Raw genomic sequence first — 19,721 nt, 5'->3', positions numbered from 1 at the left:
CATGGAGGAGGAGGGAGACTGGGAAAATGCTGGTCAAAGGATGTAGAATTTCAGTTACCCATGAGGATGACCTTCAAAAGAACTACCACACAATGTGATGACTACAATTAATAACAATGTATTTTATACTTGAAATTTGCTAAATAAGTATATTTTAAGTATTTCCACAATACCATAAATGAATAAATGAATAAACAAACAAACAAATAAATAAATAATGGGGGTAAGGTATATATTAATTAGCTTGATTTAACCATTCCACTATGTATACATGCATAGATATATCAACACATGTTGTACACACCATGAATACATGCATTTTTTTTGTTAACTAGAGAAAATTTTAAAATATCCACTCATCCATTCAACCAGTTTAGACTAGTTAGCACCTACTATGTACCATGTACTGAACTTAGCTAGGCGCATGGTCTCTGTCATATTGCAACTAGTAGAAAATAAGCATATTAATCAAAGAATAAATGCTATTGAGGAGTAAATGTTATGACTGAGAGATTGAAAACTATGAAACTTGGAACAGGCAAAAATTAGAGAAAATTTCTCTGAAAAAAAACATATAAAAATGTTCAGGAATCTGAAGGAAGAATAGGAAACAAAAAAGATTATAGCACTTGCAAGAAATATGGGGGAAGAGATTTCCAGGCAGTATAAACCACATTTCAGAATCCCTAAGTTATGGTGTATTTGAGAATGAAAGAAGGCTGTCTATTGGGATTTTTGAGAATGATGGACGTGGTGAACAATGAGTGGAGATGTAAAAAATAAATATAGAGCCTTTGAAATCATGGAAAAGGTTTTTTGTCATAAGAATAGGAAGAAGTTACATAAATGTCTTACAAATTATTTTTAATTTATATACAGTACAATGTACTCTTTGTGGTATGCAATTCTATGAGTTTTGACAAATGCTATCATATCTTCCCACAATCAAGAAGCAAAACATTAACATTTTTTATCACATCCCAAATTCCTTCTTATTGGTCTTTTGTAGATAAACATGCTCTTCACTTCCACAACTTGGCAACAACTGAATTAACTGTTTGTCCCTATAGTTTTGCCTTTTCCCAAATGTCATATAAATGGTATCAATGTGCATGTAACTTTTAGGATCTGGCTTCTTTCACTCAGTATAAAGCCCTGGAGATCTTTTCAAGTTGCAGCATATTTCAACAGTCTGTCCCTTTTTATTACTGATTTGTATTTCATTCTACAAATGCATTATAGTTTATCTATTCAAGATTTGAAGATATTTTAGGTTGCTTCCAGTTTGCGATTATTATTATCAATAAAGCTACTATAAACATTCACATATAAGTTTTTATCTGAAGATACATTTTTACTTCTCTTGGACAAATACTGGGTCATAAGATAAATTCATGTTTAATTTAAAATAAATTACTTTAAAGTGCCGTGTCATTATGTATGACCACCAGCAATCAAAGAGTGTTCCAGTTAAATTCCAAGTGTATTGCTAGTATGTAGAAACATGATTGACTTTTGTATATTGACCTTATAGACTATGACCTTACTAACCTCACTTGTTAAACTCACTCTAGAAGCATTTGTTAGATTTTTTGAGGGATTTTTTTCTATATAGAGAATTGTGTCATCTGCTAATAAAAACACTTTTATTTCTTTTTCAAATCAATAAGCCTTTCATTTCTTTTTCTTGCTTTGTTGCACTGGCTAGGACTCCAAATACAATGGTGAAAAGGAGTAGTGACAGAGATATCTTTGTTTTGTTCTTGATCTGAAGTTCAAAGGAGTATTTTATCTGTCGCCATTAAAAATGATGCTGGTTGTAGGAATTTTGCAGAGCCCTTAATCATGGTAAGGGTGGTCTTTTCTAGTATAGCTTTTAAAGATATTTTATTAAGGATGCTGAATTCCTTCAAATGCAACTTATGCATTAGTTGAGATGACACATGATTTTTTTTACATTGGTCTACATTTGAATACTGAAATGACCATGAATTCCCTACATATGGTTATTTGGTCACGAATGTATATATAAAATATTATCCTTTTATATATTCCTGGTCTAATTTTGCTAAAATTATGCTGAGGACATTTACAATGATATTGATAAAATTTATTGTTCTATCACTTTATGTTCTTGCAATATTTTTGCCTGATTTGCTGTCAAGGCAATGCTGGCCTCTTATAAATGAGGTATGAAGTGTGCCCACTTCTTTGTTTCAGGAAGAGGTTGTGTATATTTGGTATGATTTATTCCTTATTATGGTAACATTTATCAAATAGCAAACAAACAAAAAAACATCAGGGCCAGGAGACTTTTTTTTTAAGGTTTTTGACTAATATATACAGGACCATTTGAATGTAATATTTATTTTTCACTAGGTTTTTGTAGTTTGTGTATTTAAGCAGTTATCCATTTGACTCTCTTCTAATGTTTGGGCATACAGTTATTTATAGCATTCTTTTATTATCATTCTTGTGGCTGTTGGGTCTGCAGTAGTGTTCCCTTTTTCATTCATCATGTTGATAATTTTCATCTGCTTGGTTTTGTTTTGCTTGAACAAAGTGTAAAGTAGTTTACTAATTTTGTTACATTGTTTTCAAATAGCTTATTCTTAATTTCATTGGTTTTTCTCATTGTTTCTCTATTTTTAGTTTCATTGATTTCTGCTTTTATGGTTTGATTTACTTTTCTGATTGTATTGGGCTTAATTTGCTCTTCATTGTCTTATTTTTAGTGAAAATTTCACTATTATTTTCAGACTGCATCTTCTTTTATAAAATTAAAATTTAGTGTATAAATTTTCTTCTAAGCATCACATTAGCTACATTCTATAGATTTTGATATGTCTTTTTTCATTTGTGTTCAGCTAATGTTTTTAATTTTACTACAGAGCTCCTTTATGCTCATTAATTATTTAGAAAACATGTTATTTAATTTTATAGTACTTTGGATTTTCAAAATATTTTTCTTTTATCAATTTCTAGTTTGTTATTATTGGATGAGATAATTTCATTTTTTTATGACCTAGAATGTTGTCTTTCTGAATGCTTAATATATGCTTGAATGTATATTCTGCTGCTGAGTATATTAGAAATGTCAGACAATACTGATTCTTAATGGCTTTCAGGTCTTCTGTATCCGTATTCATTCGTTGTCTTTCTTCTTTTATCAATTACTGAGGAAGGAATGTTAAAGATTCTAAACATGATAGTGGACTTGTATTTTTTTCATTTTATTCAATTTTTAAATTAATTTTTTAAATTTATATATGACAGTGGAATGCATTAAAATTCTTATTACACATATAAAGCACAATTTTTTCAGAGAAAACATTCAGCATTTTGTTTTTTGGGATTGGCTAACTTCACTTAGCATTATCTTCTCTAACTCCATCCATTTACCTGCAAATGCCATGATTTTATTCTCTTTTATTGCTGAGCAAAATTCCATTGTGTATATATGCCACATTTTTTAATCCATTCATCCACTGAAGGACATCTAGGTTGGCTCCACAGTTTAGCTATTGTGAATTGTGCTGCTATAAACAATGTGGCTGTGTCCCTGTAGTATGCTGTTTTATTTTCCATATTTTTATTGGTACATTATAGTTGTACATAATTGTGGAAATTGTTGTTACATATTTGTACATGAACACAATATAAGTATATAATTTGACCAATATTACTCTCCAGCACTTCTTCATTCCCTCCTTACTTGCCACCTCTGCTCTCTTTTCTCTACTATACTGATCTCTCTTCAATTTTCAGGACACACCCCCCCCTTCTACTTTTTATTCCTTTTCCCTCTCTAGCTTCCATGTTCGGGTAGAAAACACATAAACTTTCACCTTCTGAGTTTGACTTGTTTTGATTAACATAGTGGTCTCCATTTCCTTGCAAATAACGTGATTTCATTTTTCTTTAGGGCAGAATAAAAGTCCACTGTATATATACACCATATTTTCTTTATTCATTCATTCATTAATAGATACCTAGGCTGGTTCCATAGTTTGTCTATTTTGTGAATTGTGCTGCATAAACATGGATATGCATGTATCAACATTCTTATTTGTTTTCTTTACTTTGCAGAACCTTTTTAATTATATACTATAGTATATAATTACTATAGTATGATGACTTAGTCCTTCAGGATAAATACCAAGGTGGAGTGTAGCTGGGCAATATGGTGGTTTCATTCCAGTCTTTTGAGAAACCTCCATACTTATGTCCATAGTGGTTCTACTAATTTACAATCCTATCAACCATGTAGAAGCATTCCTTTTTCTCTGCATCCTCTCCAGAGTTTATTAATGTTTGTATTCTTGATGGCTGCCATTCTGAGATGAAATCTCAGGGTAGTTTTGTTTGTATTTCCCTAATTGCTAATGATGTTGAATTATTTTTCATGTATTTGTTGGCCATTTCTGTTTCTTCTATTGAGAAATGTCTGTTTTGTTCATTTTCCCATTTATTAATTGGTTTATTTGTGGTTTGGGGGTGTTTCTTTTTAGTTCTTAATATATTTTGGATATTAATTCTGACAGAAGTAAAGCTAGCAAAGATTCTTCTCCCATTCTGTAGGTTCTCTTCACATTCTTATTTGTTTTCTTTACTTTGCAGAACCTTTTTAATTTGATGCTTTCTCAGATATTAACTCTTAGCCTTATTTCCTGAGCAATAGGGGTCCTATTGAGAAAGCTGTTGCCTCTGCCTATATGCTAGAGGGTTGACCCTACATTTTATTCTAGGAGTTGCTTAGTTTCTAATTTAGTTGCTTAATTTCTAATTCTTAGGTTTTGGTCCATTTTGATTTCAATATTTGTGCTGGGTAAGAGATAAGGGTGTAGTTTCATTCTTCTACATATGGATAACCAATTTTCCCAGCAACATTTGTTAAAAAGTCTGTCTTTTCTCCAATGTATGTTTTTGGTACTTTTGTCAAGGATGAAATAACTATAGATATGTTCTGTAACATTGGTCTAATGTTTATGCTCAAATAATTTATCTCATCTTGCTTATTTTCTCTTTTCCATTAGAACATTAAAAATACGAATTATAGTTTAAATTTCCTGTCTTGATGGTCTGACAAGTGTCATATTTAAGTCTGTTTCATATGAAGTAGAAGACTTCATTGACGTTGTATAACTTTTCCTTGACTTTTTGTGTCCCTTACATCTTGTACTGAAATTTAAACACTGTATTTAGGACAGTGGAGGCCAAGTATTTGTGGCTTGAACTGTCATGCTTAGTCCTTCAGGATAAATACCAACGTGGGGTATCTTATTCTAGGTCTTTAGTGTGAGATTTTGTGTCTATTTTTTCAGAGTTGAACAGGATTTGGATTTATTGCTACTATTATTAATATAAGTACACCATAGACTTCAGATTCTTATAATATCACTTTGCATTTAAAGTTGAGGCTGGTTTTCCAGAGCTTTTCTCAATATCTGTTACAATGTTAATTGTAGGGCTACTTTGTTCTGTCATTCAGAGATCTCCCTTCATATTCTTGTCCTCTTAAAACAGTATATCACTGTTATTTGTCACTGCTATAAACCTCTTGTCTGCTGTGGGGCAGTATGGCAGTGTTTTCTGTTTTCTGATTAAGCCTTGGCCTTAGGAGGAACTCTGTTCTTGAGTTTAAGACTTGTGCCCCTCTCAGAGCCCATATCCTTTCCCCAGCCTTCCTTCTTGGTATAGCATACATCCCTGCCATTCCCCAAGGGTAGAGAGAGTTTTTTCTGCTACTCTTCCCTGGCTGCAATGAATTTGGTTTTTGATCTTATGAATAGTCAGCTTATATTTTTAGAGCATAGTTATACAATTTAGAAACAGCTCAGTTTAACTAGCTGTCCTTTATCATCACATATTTGGACTCTCATATTCCTTCCAATAAAAATAATGCCTAGCCAATTCACTGTTAGAATGGATCTTTAATAGATCCGGAAGGGTATTATTCTGCCTTACAGTAATTTAAGACTTTTGTTCAATAGAGATGATAGGGAAGAAGGATTGGAGTGTATCTGATCACCCTTTTATAATACCTGTTGTTCCATTTCCTACCACACTGTAAGTGGTGCTTTTTGTGGACTCTGTGAACATTCTGAGAGGTCCAATAGATGGGTCTTCCAGTAGAAGGGAATTCCATGTATATCTGTATCCCGTAGGAGTTCTATCCACTAGCTAGTCCATACTCAGCTTTTACAAAATTTATTAAAAAATTTAGTTAGATTATTTTCACCTTTGGTCTGTGCCAACAGTCTCAAGTAAGGTAGTGCTATAGCATCCCATCTCTCTTTGCAGGCGCCTGTATTCTTGGACTTCACATCAGTTGCTTGTCCTGTAACTTCTGAGTGATTCAAGAAACCATATGAATTTACAAATTATCTTGTATTGTTTTGCAAGGATAGGAGTCAATTTCTTTCTAACTTTCTCCATCCTAAACAGAAACAGGACATTTATAATATATGGAATAATTTTAAAGTTGCAGTATGGAGCATATAGCGTGACTAGAATATGGATACAGGAAAACAAGGCAATGAGATTTGAGTAGTCCAGAAATAGGTTGAGGATTGCCTTGGCTAAGGTGGTGATGGCAGATATAGACATAAATAACCAAACTCAAAAGACAGATAAGAAATTAAACTACCATGTTGGATTATAAGAATAGGGGAGTATATTAGTCAGCTCAAGCTGCTATAACTAGCACAATAACCTGGGTGGTTTAAACAACAAACATTTTATTTCTCACAGTTTCAGAGAATGTGAAGTTCAAAATCAAAGTGCCAACAGATTAAGTCTGCTGAGGGCCTACTTTTTGGCTTCCTGGAAGTTTACAGCTGTTTTCTTGCTGTATCATCTTATGGCAGAGCAGAGTGAGATGAATCTCTTCTCTTCTTTTATAAAGGCTTTAGTCCCATGATGAAAGCCCCACTCTCATGACCTAGTCTAAACCTAATTACTTCCCAAAGGCTCTGCTTCCAAGTACTATCACATTTGAGATTAGGACTTCAACATAAGAATTTGGGTAGGGAGGTAGGGACACAAACATGTAGTCTATGACAGGAGGAAGATAGAGATAATTGCTCAAAATTACCCCTACTGTATGGCCTACAAAATGAGATAATGGAGAGACAGGGAACCCTGGAAGAGGCCTGGTTTTCAGGGGAGGATGATGAGTTGGATTTGTACATATGGGATTTGAGGTGCTTTTGAGAATGTCGATTGGAGGCCTACAGTAAATTGTAGCTTACAATGATCTCGAGTTTAGAGGAGATTTCTGACTTACAGGAATAAAATCATAAAGCACTTTCATGTAGGTCATGATAGAAGCCTTAGAAATAGTATAAAATGAGAGAAAACTGTACTCAGGACAGATTCAAGGAAACCCATTAAGGAATTTCCCACTGATTCTCAGATTTCAAGTCATATTAACCAAATGCTTTGATTTGAATGTCCCATCAAAACTCATTTGAAATTTAATCTCCATTGTGATGTATTAAGGGGTGGGACCAGGTGAGATCTTGAAGAGGGGATTAGGTCATGAGAGCTGTGCACTCATAAATGAATTAATCCATTCATGGATTAATGAAATGATGGATTATCTCTTGTGTGCATTTGTTATAAAATCTAATTTGTATCTTTCTTGCCATGGGATGGCCTTTACTATGTTATAATGAAGCAAAAAGACCCTGACCAGATGCTGAGCAGGTATGGGCACTATGATCTCAGACTTCCCAGACCTCAGAACCTGAAGCCAAAATAAGCCTCATTTCTTTACAAATTATCCAGGTTCAGTCATCCTGTTATAGCAGCAGAAAATGAACTAAGACCCCCTCTTCTGTTGATGTGTTGAATTATACTCTTCTCCCACCTCCAGACTTTTTCATGAGTTTTCTCTGCCTGGAGTGCTAATCTAACCTCCATCAATCTCCCTTTCCCACTCTCAACATTTTTACTAACCTCTATTGGTGATTAGCTTAAGGTTCTCTTTCACCAGAATAACTTTCTACACTTGTTGTGTAGTTGTCCCATTCAAGAGCAGTTATGTCCCATGGCAAGCTCTGCACTTCTCCTTAATGACATTTAGATCTTAATTTCTCAGTCAGTATTTAACTCCTGGACCACATGCTTCTTAAGTACTTGGATCATGTCTATCTTGCTTATTAATTGGGCCAGTTCCATAGTAAGCATTTGGTTCATATTTGAATAAGTGAGTTGCTATTTGACTAGCTTTTACTCTGCTTATTGTCTACCTGAAGAAGGATGCCAGGACTCACCTGAAATTGAGATACTAAAAACTTCTGGAGTTATTACACTAAAGGTTGAGATGACATCCTTTGTTGGTCCTAAACTCACTGAAGTGAGGAAGAGAGGAAAGCTGAAACTGGAGATGGAAAGACAATAGATGTTATTTGTCAGTTTTATGATTTTTTTTGCTTGGATTAAAACCAGAATTTGGATAGCAAGGATTTTTAGATATGGAGTGAAAAAATGAAAGTGTTCCCCTTTGGTTGTCTCTATTAAACATTCATCTATCTTAACTCTTTCTTACTAAAAGAATTTGTAACCTAGAAAAATAGAATGAAGAAATTTCAAGAGACTTGGATATATTACTGATTTTTTTTATTAACCTAATTATATAACTCATAATTGGTGCTTCTGATTGGAACCTGTCAATACTTGCTGTTGGCTCTGTGTCATATCCTATCTTCTTTGCTAATAAGTGTACAGAAGAATACACAATACCAAATTAATAAGGTATAAATAACAAGGTGTGTAATTACTGTACAACAACCTTCTCTCAAAGAGCAAAAATAAGTGATATTGAACAAAGGGCAAGATACTTGGAAATCCTTGCTGTGCAGTTATTATAACCTAGCTGTGCAGCAGTTATATCACTTTTGTGAAGATTTAAAAAAAATTATAACATAAATTGTTAAAAAGAGAAAGAAAAACATTGGGAAGAACTATAAAGAAAATGTCAATTTATGAAATAAGTTTTACTATTTTTAACTTTATTCTGGTTAATGTTGCAGTAGATGATAATTTCCTTGCCTGTTGGAGACTAGTTTTTTTTTAAAAAAAGTCTTCCAAAATTAGGTGAAATGTTATAACAGACCTTACTTTTCTTGAACTAATAGTTGAAATGATGGTTTATGGAAAGTGCTTATTAAACAAAATAGAAATACAAAGTTAAAAATTTCAAGCTCTTAGAGACACCACCATTCAAACTTTTCAGAGCAGAAACTGAACAGCTCATAAGGCTGTCAGTAAAAAACATAAAGAACCCCAAATTAAACTAAATATGACTTTCTGGCTTAATATCTATATTTAACTGAATGTAGGTGGTTCAGTGGGGGAGGCAGTCTATTGGCATTAGAGTATCTTTAGGCTAATTTTTTTTGCAACCCTAAAAAATGTTATTCCAACTATGGATCTTTCAGCATTTCCTTTAGACTGAAACGTTTTAGAGATATGAGGGAATTCTTTATCAAATGAATGATGAAACTTTCTGTGATTGCTAATGCTCTAAGGATAGGACTCTGCCTTATGCATCTTCCAGTTCCTAAATCCTAAGGCAATATTGTATAATTGTTAGGGCTTAAAAATACTTAGTGAATCAATTAAATATATTGTGATAAAAATTATTTGGAGTAGTTAGAATTTAGTGTGACACAGCAAAGGAACAAGTATGCTAAGATGCCTGAATAAAATTAGGATATATCAGCCAAATAAGATCAGATTATGAATGTTATTGCAAACTTAAGGCTCTTGGCAGCTTCTGAAAAAACATAGGGACCTTTGTTACCTGTTGCATTACTGTTTTATTATTTTGCTGTAAACATTACTGACCCATGAAATGCAGATTCATGAATGCAACAATATTCATATATAAAGAAAAGTATTCTTGGAAATTGCATGAAGATGGCATAATTTTTGATAAAATTTGAACATTTTAATCTTGAATACTCTATAAGTTCTTGAATATTTTTTAAGCATTAATGATAAAATCTATTAAAACTCAGAGTTATCAGGTATTCATTGACTGGAAGCTACATTGGATTTTTTTTTTATCATGATACTGTAAAAATTAAGCCCACAGAAGATATTACTAGCAGATATATAGCAAGCAAGAAGGTGAAACCAAAATAATGTGTACAAGTCACTTCCTTTTTTGGACTTCCTCTTTTATGATATTTGACATAATTAACCTGTCATCTGGCAACAATCTGATCCCTTGTAACATAGTTCCACAATGCTAATTTGGAAAAATAAGCAGGTTGGTTTTGATTAAAGAGGTGCAGGTTGTTTGCTCAGTCATAGGATCTATCCCTTTCACCATAACCTCATTGTTCATTGACCCATGGCAAATTCCTAAGCTAATTTGACCATCATTTATAGAGTAGGCCATCTATCTAATTATTAAGAATACCTTCTGAAATAGATGTCTTTTGTTGAGCAAATATATAAGGTATGAATATTCTCATGCTCTAGTCCTATTTTTAGAATACATTCTATGTTTGGATTTGAAGATCCAGCCAGAGTATTATTCACTAGCCAGGAATTGCCACAAATCTTAACCTGAGATTATCCTTTCTTTCTTTTAAAGAGAGGAAATAATGGGGCTTTATTACACTCCATAGCAGGATTTTCAAGATGGCAGAAAAGAGAAGATTGCTTTCTTGGCTCCTTGGTAATGTGAAACTAGGAAAGCAGATAGGGAGCTTCTCAGCAAGATGGGTAAAAAAACAAAACAAATAAACAAATAAAAAAAGAGGGGGGATGACTTTACTGGGATACTGGGCATTCAAAGCAGATTGGGGACTCAGGAGGTTAGATAAAATAAAATAAGGATGAAATCCCCAGTGCTACTGCCAGTGCCACTGCTGAAATTGCTAGCCTAAGCAGTCCCTCCACCAGCAAAGTGGAGGGATAAGAGAATTAAAGGAATCAGCATTTTTAGGAGGCTTGAGGCATGTCTGGGTACGGAGAGTTTAAAGATCAAAGACACAACCTGACTGAACTGAGCTGCACAATATCCTTTTGCAGGAAAGAGGCTGCATCTCTCCTGGCAGCAGGTGGAGGACAGAGGAAGGAACTCTTTTGCAGCTATAGTGTGGGGCCTGGTAGCTGGGGGAGCCAATTCCTGGCAAACCTGAGTTTGGCTCAAAATACAGACCTGGCAAACACACACTGCATGACATTGAGTTATTATTAAGAATTTCATCTGCAATAGATGTCTTTTGTTGAACAAATATATAAGATATGAATATTCTCATGACCAGGAGAAAATCACCTGTAGAGAGAGGTTTATCCAAGGGAATACTAGTCATGGAAACCCAGTTGGCTCCCCTTTTCCCCTTCCTTTCTGCTGCTTGCAGGACTAGCTGGAAATTCAAAAGGACAGGGGTGGGAATAATTGAGTTTGGAGGCTGAACAGTAGAGACCAGGAAATACTGTGGATCTGAGGGATCTGTCCTCCACCACATAAATGGAACCCAGGGGATATCCCTGGGATGCAGTCTTCCAGCATGGATCCACAACTGCTGGGCCCTGGTAGTGTACTGATTTAAAATTCAAACCAATCACCATTCAGCAAAGAACCTGGAGCCTACCTAAACCTCAACCCTGCCTCTAGGAGCTCTGCTGATGGGATTTCCTCTGACACTGCAACAACCCCACCCTGAGGATGGAGCCGCCATCACACTCCAACCCACCTCACCTAACACTGCTGAGAAGGGAAGCTGAGAATCTTTTGAACTCCAACGGAAACAATTCTTTAACTTTTCATTGAGTTTTGTTTGTTTGTTTGTTTGTTTGTTTTAAATGCTTTTCTTTATTCTTCTGTTTAATTGTGACCTAAATGGTTCATGGACATGTGTACAAAATCATATTTTTTTCTCATGTCTAACATTTTTGAAGGTAGCTATTTCTTATGGATTAGAATTTGAGGACTAGGATGTTTGATTAGTATATTTTGGTTTTGTTTTGTATTTTTATTTTTTAATAATTTTATTATGTATATTATTTTTTCTCTCATTACCTGTTCTCTTTGATTCTTTATCTCTTTTCTTTTGCTAATAGCTAATCTCTCTTGTACTCTCTTTCCCTCTACCTTTAATTTTTCACATCTATTTTCTGTCTTCATCCCTCATAATCATCACATCCTACATCATCTATTCTCTCCCAGCTACTATTTGAAATTGTAAACCCTTTTGCAAACTTACTGTTTTCACTGTGGACAATAACTATTCACATCATTTCTGTTTATTGTGACAATTAACATTGTAGATGTCATAGTAGGAATTATTTGGTTTAATGCTGTATATTTGCATTGATTATTGTTATTATTTGTCTCCTCCTAAAGAGTGAGGTACTAGAAACCTTCAGGGACATGACAAGTCCACAGTGTAGAAACTCTACTGCCTCAGATCCATACTGTTAGATGGGTAGACACACAAGCAACATGTAAGAAAACAAGGCAAGAAGTTGCCCCAAACAAAGCAAAATACTTCAATAACAGAATCCATTGTTACCACAGTGGAAGAAATGACAGAGAACAAGTTTTGAATGTTCATATTTAAACTGATCTGCAAGGTAAAGGATGATGTAAGGAGTGAAATCAGAGAGAAAATACAAAGTAAAAGACCACTTCAATAAAGAGATGGAGACTTTGAAAAAAATCAAGCAGAAATCCTTGAAATGAAGGAATCCATAAGCCAAATTAAAAATTCAATGGAAAGCATCACCAACAGACTAAACCACTTGGAAGACAGCGTTTCAGTCAATGAAGACAAAATACCATAGCAGCCCACTGTAACCTGTGTTAATGTATCAATAAATGTCAAACCAGGCTTGATATGTTCTTAAGTGCTACTCAGCTTACCATAGCAAACTCACCGTAAAGCTAGAGGAACCAAGGAAGGGGAAGCAGCATAACACTAGAAAAGCTGAGGCTGTGAGTCATTGGCTTATGCAACTAACTGTGCCTTCTGGTTCTGCTCATGACTGTTTCCATAGACACTATTTCCCTTCAACTCCTGATGTGTGTGTGTGCAACTTTATAGTCAGAAGGTAATAATAAGATGAATAACACTTAACACTTAACACAATATTTAGTTCATGAAGGCAACTTGTCAATAAGTTGGAAGGAGCTAATATTTTACCCTGGTTACCAAGGTCAGCAATTAGCTTGCCACAGATGCATAGATGCTGGAAGAAGATACAAGACTCCTGGATGTGAAACAAAGAACTTTATTACTCATGGCATAGCAGATAGCTAAGTAAACTTCATGCTTCTATCAGTTCCTTTTGCTCCAGAGTCTGATAGAAACAATGTGGTGGTAGATCCAGATGGATAGTGAATCCACAGTGGGTTTGGATTTTACAGAAGTAAGCAAATTAATGCCCAGCTTACAGAAATCAAGTACAATCCCTGAGGAAACACATAGCACTCCTGGACCATGGAAGGAAAATGTTACATGTGTCAGGGCACTCGGTGATAAATATCAGTTGGTGACTCAGGCTCACAGTGCCACCGTGCAACCTCTTGTCTAGCTGGTAACCTTGGGATTTCTAGTTTTGTTTGAATAATTGGGTCTATACTTATTTGAGGAACTGCCTGATAGGTGTCACCTTAATTTGTCCTATTCATTCATGACACCAGCAAGGTGTATTCATCTACTCCATTAAATGAGGAGTGGGGCAACATTCACAGGCGATGGTACATATTTTGTGTGGGAGATGCAGGAACTCTGGCCATCCCTGCTGTCTCTGATAAACTTCCTGGTAAGGTTAAGGGGAGAGTTAATCAATTCATGGTCACAGCCATCTGGTGAGAGATGGCAGACCTAGCAGTCAGTTAATTTTAAGGCACTTGCCACTGTTTGGGAAAGCTGCACTAGGGTGTTGTCCTTCCAGAGGAAGATGACAAGATCATTAATATCCCTCCATCTCCCAGGGTATAATGAGGAACCTAGGTTCCAAATTGTACTTCCTGTCTCACTATAAAATCAGTGTGTCCCACTTCAGCAGCTATAACTTCAACTTTTCCCCAATTATCCTTTCCTTATACCCAGACTTCTTGTCTGGAAGAGTCAGGTATACGACATACAAGGGAATTTTTATACAACTTAACCAAAATTAAGCTCGACTTCCCTAGGTCTCCTTCTGGACAGGTTGTTGCCTAGAAAATGGGTCAAGCAGATTAGCCCAGGGTTTACTGTTAAGGAAGAGAAAGACAAAGTATTTTCAAGATGGAATCCTGGAGTTTCCAAATAAATTTAGGTTCAAAATAGATTCAGGAAGCCACTGAAAAGAAGTATCCCTTTCTAAGGACAACGACCTGTAATGGACCAAACTGTACTACTAAGGTATATGAACCAGGAGAACAGAGCTAATAAAGGTAACGTTTGTGATAAAAGCTACATCATTGTGAGATGGCAAATGGTCTAAAAAGCCAAAGACATGACACAGATTTGTTTTGTGGGCTACAATGGAATCACTTGATCAGTAGCCTGAAAAAAATGTCAACATTGGTAAACCAGACCCAGGCACATAGGAGAATCTCTGAGAATCAAAGGCCTCATTGAGCCAGAAGCTTGGTTTCATGTGGAGGAGTAGGGAAGTAAAGCAGTTGCTTTTTCATGTTAAACTAACGTGCTGCTGGGGCCAGGCAGGGTGCTTTCTTGAATACACCATTCCCACTTGACAAGCAATGCCTTTGAGGCCTTTCCACCTTGTTAGTATTTGAGCGTAAATTAACCCATCCAAATAGAATGTCAAGCCAGAGAATCACAAGGCTTCCACGGGCCAGGCATTAAGTTTTGATAAGAGCTCAGTAGTGAGCTAGTAGCCGCATTTCAAAAGGTATGCACCTGGTGGACATGGGTATCAGACCTTTTTCTCTGGAAATAACAAAATACCCAAGGCTAGGTCTTTAGTTTTTTTTTTTTTTTAATAAAAAACAAAGCCTGGTTTTGGCTTATGATTTTGAAGTTCAAAAGCATGGTGCTAGCATCTAGTTAGCTCCTAGTGAGGATCTTGTTCTTTGTCACAGCACAATGGAGAAGAAAAAAGAGGAGGGGAACATGGGGAAGGAACATGTATGAGAGAGCGAATGAGAGGAGGTGTCAAGCTCACTTTTTAGTGATTTGCTCTTGTGATTACTAACCCATTGGAACTATACCTGTGGGTGGAGGTATGGCATCCTAATCAGGACTTTGGAAGTGAAGAATTCTGACTTGTTAAGCAAAATGTCATGATTTCGGTATTACAAACTCTGGATACCAGAGGGAAGGGATAATATTCATGTTAATTCCTGAAGCCCCCTGATGGAAAGTGGCAATGAAACTTGTCCCTTTAGCATTTTTCTATCTGTACTCTTTCCAGATTGAGATAATTTCCTTCAGCTCAAATATGGCAAAGAAGTATAAGCATATAACACATCAAATAGTGCAAGCCACAAAAATAATAGCCTGAATTGAAAAAGGGCCCAACCAAATCCTACTGGTAGAATCTAGGAACGTTTCTTCCCTGGGTCTGCATAGGGTGTTCCCTGACGTAGTCAGGAAGGAGCCACCATGGTTAGGGTAGAATGAGATTGAGGGAATGAGGGAGGGAGGAAGGAAGGGAGAGGGAGAGAGACAGATAGACAGCCAGACACTGACTCTAGACTCTAAAAGCAAGGTACTTCCGATTTTGAGTGATGTGTCATGGTTCAACTCAATGAACTGGCAATGCTTTTGTTCCACCTAAAACCCTACATAAGCTTTAGAGACGCCTTGATTTTTCCTCCTTTCTTCCTGTTTGGATAAGAATGAACAATAAACGTGAAATTCACACAGCTCATTTCTGGCCTGCATCCTGGCCCTCAGTCTCAGTGAGGGTAAAGCAGTATAGAACACTTGCTCCCTCATCTCACCCATCCTTTGGGATTCACTAACAGACAGGGAGAAAAGCATCTCTTATCCATAACCAAGCCCACAAATATCCCTTGTCCTTTTCTGTTTCAGAAAACTATGTCTCTGTCAGCATTTCATCCTTGTCCCCAAAACTGTCAAGAACTTTAAAGAATCTGAGATTTTTACCCTTCAGGCAAACTAACACATTAGCTTACCATAGTTTCATAGATGCTGGCAAAAGACACACAATTCTTGAGTTAGAAACTAAGTTTATTACTCATGGCAGAGGCGGGAGGCAAAGTTTCATATCTGTATTGTTTTCCCCTGTCTCCAAAGTCCCACATGACCCACGTGGATGCTGCACACACACACTGTATATCAACAGCTGAGGAGCCCTGCTGTTAGGAAAGCCCAGGATCCTACAAGAGATGCTAGCATTTTTCTAATGCACAATTTTGGCATTAGAAAGACACCTAGGTACCTTCCAAGATGACTTGCAATGCAAACATCCTTCAAAATATAGTCTAGCCTGGCCCAGTGGTACACACCTGCAATCCCAGCAACTTTGGGGGCTGAGGCAGGAGGATGGCAAGTTCAAGGTTAATTTTAGCACTTAGTCATACCCTAAGCAACTTAGTGAGACCCTGTCTTAAAATAAAAAATAAAAAAGGCTGGGGAAGTAGCTTAGTGGGAAAGTGCCCCTGAGTTCAATCTCTAGTACTAAATACATAAAGTCGAAAACATAGACCTGAAAACAAGATATGCAGAAACATGAAACACCCGGAGACAGAAACACCTGATGTTCTGTGGTGAAGAATTTAGCCTCCATCCGAGGTCAGTGACAAGCCAAGCCACCAGCAGACTTCCAAATTAGAAATAGGCACTTGACAAAGAAGAAATGACTTTGTTCAAAATCCCGAAGAATTCTATTGTGATTCTTCTACATAGGCCTGTTATAAGCCCTGATGTAACCCGCCTTGGAACTTGGAGTAGGCCCCCAAATGCCACCTTCCTTCCCAAAGATGCCTACCTCCTAATTCCTGAAACCTGTGAATATGTAACTTTACATGGCAAAGGGCAATTAAGTCTGCAGATGGCATTGAGGTTGCTGATAGTCTGACAGTTACACCCATATTTACTACTTTTTCACTGACACTGTAATGTGAAAGAAAAAGCATAAGCTTTGGATGAGATAAGCAAGGATTGGGAAGATGGAACAAATTGTTTAACTGACACTCCATTTACTTGCCTATATAACAAAGAGAAGGAGAGCTACAACACAGGAATTCGTGAGTTAAATGAAATAGTATTACCAGGGTAGATGCTCAAGACATGTTAATTTCCATCTTCCTGCCCTTATATTTAGCGGGGGTGGGGGGCAGATATTTTCTTACATACATTTTAACTCAAATAACTTAAGATTTATTTTAGTTTGCTAAGACTCATGTGTAAGTCCCAGAAACTAATGGCATTTTTAAGCAACAGAAATTTATTGTCTTCCTTTCTTGGGGTAGAAGTCTGAGATCAAAATGGCAGCAGAAGGACTGGTTCCTTTTGAGGACTAGGGGGGAGAAATATGATTCATACCTCCCTCTTATCTCTGATTACTTGCTGGAAATCTGAGGTTCCATGGATTATAAAAGCATTCCTCTGATCTTTGCTTCATTGCCACATGATATTTTTTTCTATATGCATGTCTGTGTCCAAATTTCCTTTTTAAAATAAGGATACCAGTTATATTGGATCAGGGGCCCACCCTACTCCAGGATAGACTCATATAGCTAATTACATCTGGGAAAGCCCTATTTCCAAACAAGGTCACATTCTGAGGTACTGGACATTAGGACTCCAAGGTATGAATTTGGGGAGGACACAATCCAACCCATAATGATATTCTAAGCCATCTCCACTGTGACAGATTTTTGTAAAACTGAAGATTTGATGTTAATATTTGTTAATTTGATATCATTTTCTCCTACTAAAGAGTGCAGGTTTGTCAGATTGTCAGGTAATAATGTCTTGTATAATAACCTACATGAGATGTTTAATGAAAGCAATTACTGAAACATTTCTTTAGTTAAACATCATATAATTGTCTTCCTACAACATGGCAGCATAACCAGAGGAGGTCAAATCATTATCAATGAAAGAAACTCTATAATTCAGGGAGCTTCAGTACTCATTATTATCAGACTAAGTCAAACTACATTGTTTGATTTTCACATTATAATATCATATTTTTTGTGAGCTCTGATTAATAGTGATAAATAATACATGTGCTGTGTATTGATTTCCATTAGTTAAGTGACTCTGTAGGCAGCCTTGCCTTAAGGTTAGTACTGAAGAGATTTTAGCTTCAGCAATAACTGTGCTATGGAGATTCCAATATAAGATTTAGGATCTATTTAATTATACTTCTCTCACTTTCTCTTCACTTTTCTTTTGCTGCAGTCATTTATTTTTTTAAAATATTGAGAATCTATTATGTATAAAACATAATACATATGGTACTAGGTGTTAGAAATATATTGAGAACTTCATAGTTTAGTAAGGAGAAACACAGTGTGTCTTAGCCTACTTGGACTGCTATAACAAAAATATCATATCCTGGGTAGCTTGGAAATTTATTTCTCACAGTTATAGAGGCTGGGAAGTTCAAAATAAAGATGCAAATTCAATATCTGGTGAGGACATGCTTTCTGCTTCACCAATGGCCATCTTTTGCTGTGTCCCCACATAGCAAAGGAGTGAGGGAATTTCTTGGGTCTTTTTTATAAGAGAACTGATCCCATCCAAAAGGCTCCTCTCTCATGACATAATTATTTCCTAAAGTTCCCACTTCCTAATACTGTTACTTCAGGGGATAGGGTTTCAACATATGAATTATGGAGGGACACAAGTATACAAATGATAGCCCAGTCATAAATAAATAATACACAGCACTTCTGCTTCTGACCAAGATGAAGTAACATGAATTTACCCTTCTTCTAAAGCAACTAAAAATAAACATAATAATTCTTAAGACATTGGACATCTAGCAATAAAGGACAATGTTTTCTGAGACATAAGAAATAAATAATGTGAACTGTATATTTGTTTCAGAGTACTGCCTGGAGAGTTTCCAGGTCACAGAGCAGAGAGGAGGAAACGCATCAAAGCCCAGTGGAGCCCCTGAGTTTAGGAGTCGGAGCTAGGGTTCTGGGAGAGCAAGTGTTGGAATTCTCATGATGGACAGCAGGACAGAAGAGCACTACATGAAAAAAAGGGTCCTAGAGAGCCAGGAAAGTCCCCCTCCAGTCTTTATGGAGTACTAATCAGCACATGCATGTGAGGGAACCATCCAAAGTCAAGTAAAAAAAAAAAAAAAAAAAAACACCTGAGGAGATTAGAAGAAATAATACTTGAACTCACATAAGGTTGAGAATGATTTGTTTCTTCACCAGCCAGAGGAAGAAACCATATGATTCCATGAAGCATCAGGAAGACTACTCAGTTAGTGAGTCAAAATTAGCCCTAGACTAAAGACTGGTCTGGTCCAGCTTATTAGAAATTAAAACTAATACTTGAAAGACTCAAACTATTTCCAAGTACCATAACTGTATCCTAGAAAAAAGGTCACGAATATTTACAGGAATACACACATATCATATTCAACAAGATGAAATTCCACAATGCCTGTCACCTAATTTAATATTGTCAGGCATATGAAGAAGCTGCAATGTATGACCCAGAATGAGAAAAATAATATAATATGACTTGTTGTAATATTAGTTATTATTGCTATGATCTGAATGTTTGTGCCCCTCCCCCACGTTC

The sequence above is a fragment of the Marmota monax genome, unplaced genomic scaffold (genome assembly GCF_021218885.2).
Source record: "Marmota monax isolate L192 unplaced genomic scaffold, Marmota_monax_Labrador192_F-V1.1 WCK01_AAM20220418_F8-fsc00012, whole genome shotgun sequence".
NCBI classification, from domain to species: domain Eukaryota; kingdom Metazoa; phylum Chordata; class Mammalia; order Rodentia; family Sciuridae; genus Marmota; species Marmota monax.
The sequence above is the reverse complement of the archived record's forward strand: the minus strand, read 5'-3'. Positions refer to the sequence as shown.